This window comes from Physella acuta, unplaced genomic scaffold, assembly GCF_028476545.2.
Source record: "Physella acuta isolate Inbredline_101_S28 unplaced genomic scaffold, ASM2847654v3 ptg000889l, whole genome shotgun sequence".
In the NCBI taxonomy this organism is placed as follows: domain Eukaryota; kingdom Metazoa; phylum Mollusca; class Gastropoda; family Physidae; genus Physella; species Physella acuta.
Window position 1 is genome coordinate 242501 of NW_026732406.1, and position 288 is coordinate 242788.

Genomic DNA, 288 nt, shown 5'->3' on the forward strand with positions numbered 1-288 from the left:
CACCTAGTACACTCCACCTAATACACTCCACCAAGTACACTCCACAGGGCTCGCTTCACCCGGAAAAGATTTAAGCCCTTCCCCCCCCCCCCCCCCCCCCACACACACACATTTTTAAAAATGAAAGAAACACTGTCTCCGTGATTGACATCTATCGGCCAAAAGTAGGAAACTGGTCTATATTATAGAAGCAGGCTCTACCTTTAGTCTGTGTGATCTATAAATGCGTCCAGTGTTTCTTTCAGGCTTTTTGCTCTCCGGAGGGGGGGTACTTGAAATTTTCGGGGT